Here is a 2675-nt window from a genome sequence, read left to right as displayed (position 1 = left end):
CCTATCGACACCCCCTCCTCCTCCGTCTCCTCTTCCTCCTCCCCACCCTTCTCCTCTTTGATTTAACTTCAGGTCAACACAACGCCACGCAAGTTACACAACAGCACGCGGTTGGGGGGGGGGCATTAAATTCACGGGATAAACCAACAAAAAAAGAATCTAATGAAAGCTGCATAAGCCCCTCACCTCTTAAGTTGAACTCAAGAGTGGATATCCGGGGCTTGAAAAAACATTTTGTTGGATTTAATGGAGTGTGAGGAGGGAGGGTAAGGGACCTAAATAATATTTTTTTTGAATAAAAAGCAGGTCTCCATGCACAGTTAAATTTCAATAAAACAGAAACATGCATAAATCACTTATTTTGTATCTATTTTTAAGGCGGTGCAACCGGGTGAAATAAGCAGCAAGAGGAGCAAAGAGGAGGAGAATGTGTCTGTGCACAATGTTAATGTATGAAGACATGCCTAACAATGCAATCACATTTCCTAAAGCAGAGAAATATCTAAAAAAAATGAAGGTATAAATGTACTCCTTTTTCTGAGCTGCAAGTTAAAAGTTGCACCTGTGTGATAAATCTATAAAACAGTTAGAAAACTTCAACGTGTGAAGGCTGGCTCTCTGCCCCAAATATAAATAAATCTGAAATATATTTCCATCTTGGCAAAAATATGGAAATTACTGATAATGTAATTTAATCTGGAGGAGGAAATGAAGAGCTGTGATACTGGAAAAACACTGTTGAGTGTTGTCACATTTTGCTACTTAAATCCTTCCTGATCCTGCCGCTGCACGGCACACACTGGGAATGTGGTAACACGCTACACAATCCAATGGAAATATATAGAATTGTACGAAATATAGAAAATGAGAAATAATCAGGGATGGATGTTTGTTTGAGAGCGACAGGACGGACTCTGAGCTCCAATAGTAACAATCTGTGCGCAAAATGAAGTGTGTGTGTGTGTGAGAGAGAGTGTGTGTGTGTGTGTGTGTGTGTGTGTGTGTGAGTGTTGTAAGGTTTGGGGGGCACATTACAGTGGAGCTGCATATGCTGATTGCAGCCCGCATGTTTGTGAAAATGTGATGCACAAAAAAAATGAGTAAGAAAGAGAAAAGGTGGGTTTGAGGTGATGAAGAGGAATTGTAAATTTAGATATGGAGGGGGGGTCCTGCTTACTCCCTCCCCCGCTTTCACCCTCCCTCCCTCCCTCCCCATGTCTTGTATACCTTCCCTTTATTCTAAAGAGATCGCCAAATAGTAGCCCGTGTAGATAGGGGTGGCGGTGAAACTGATCAGGTTCAAGTTCAGCGCTGGATTTTCTGATCGCGCTCTGCCTCCTAGCGACGGCACATGGCCATGGTGACTGCGCTGTCACCCAGCCGGGGCCACACACACACACACACACACACACTCCAAACCAAACACAGGCGACAGCCAGTCAACATACCGAAACATAATCAAGCACTGGTGCGTAAAGATGGCCAAATATCTTCTTGCTTTGTGTTTGCGGGACACTTGGAGAGCCTGAAACGCTGCGATGATGGCACACAGTGTGGCACATGGTGCGGTGATAAGCGCCACTTTGCAGATCGCCCCGCAGTTTCCCCAAACACACTCATCTGCTCTCTCGTCACATTTCAGACCCGTGCGTCTTAATAAACTCGAAAAAATAAAGCTCTGGTGATAAATAAACGCCGTGCGTAAAGACGGATTCTGCCGACTCAAGTGAAATTTGTCAGAATCTTGTCGCTTTTCCTTCCACAGCTGCAGCTGCAGCACACCGAGGAGCCGAGCTTTANNTTGTCGGTCCAAATTTGTCTTTATAATGAGAATCGGAGAAGCGACAGGACTGGATGTGCTGCTGTCCTGTTGCTGTGTCTCGGCTCTAACTCTGTGCTGCAGCGGCTCTGCTGTCTGTTTCAGGAAGAAAGCTCTTCATCTAAACTAAACATCAATAAACAGCCTTTACATAAGTGGCATTAGGAATTTTGAAGGTGTGTAAAAAAAATAAATCGATTAGTGTTGCCTCTACTGCCGAACTGATACAGGGAGGCAGTTGTAAACAGTGGGACACGAGATTTTTCCCCCCTCGATCCAAAAATCCACCTCCAAGTTTTTTTTTCTCTGAAAATAATCCAAAAATAGAACGAGAGAGAGCAGATGAGAAACCTGCGAGCAGAGCTGATCACACAGCGATATTCCGGGGGGTTGATTTCTCCACGAAGCTCCGCGGAGAGGACGCGCTCTGCTACCGGGAGCCCTGCGCGTTTCCACTGACCGGAGCGACCGTGGGGGCACCGGAGCCACGGCGAGTGCATTGAACAGCCTGTGAATGCACATTCTCGCCGTGGCACAGAGAAGCAGTAACGGGTGTACACCGACACACAAAACTTTTTTCTCTCTTTCGGAATTTTGAGCTCTCCGAGCGGCTTTTACGCACGGAGGTGTCGCACTTTCTCCTCCACGCTGTTAAGTCCAGTTGACCGCGGGTCCGAGCGGTGCGTCCGGTGTCCACAAGCTCCTGTTTCGCTGCCCTTTTCCCCCCACCTTTTTTTGTTGTTGAGTGCATTGAAAGGAAGCCAGAAGTGACATTTTTCTTTGTTTTTTGCATCTTTACTTACGCGAAAAATCCCGTTTGCTTAAGTGCTGGGGTTTGCCTTGCTTGCGGCGAGAC

At 46.2% G+C, this 2675-nt stretch overlaps 1 protein-coding gene across 1 annotated transcript in view; it reads right to left on the bottom strand.

Moving 5' to 3' along the window:
* Positions 1 to 2675, bottom strand: part of bcl11aa (BAF chromatin remodeling complex subunit BCL11A a) — a gene marked incomplete in the record, with an annotated part of 43125 nt that overhangs the window by 40215 nt on the left and 235 nt on the right.

Source organism: Morone saxatilis, unplaced genomic scaffold, assembly GCF_004916995.1.
Source record: "Morone saxatilis isolate NCDOM2014 unplaced genomic scaffold, NCSU_SB_2.0 Contig19, whole genome shotgun sequence".
Classification (NCBI taxonomy): domain Eukaryota; kingdom Metazoa; phylum Chordata; class Actinopteri; family Moronidae; genus Morone; species Morone saxatilis.
Note: the sequence above shows the minus strand (reverse complement) of the source record. Positions and strands in the feature narration are given on the sequence as shown.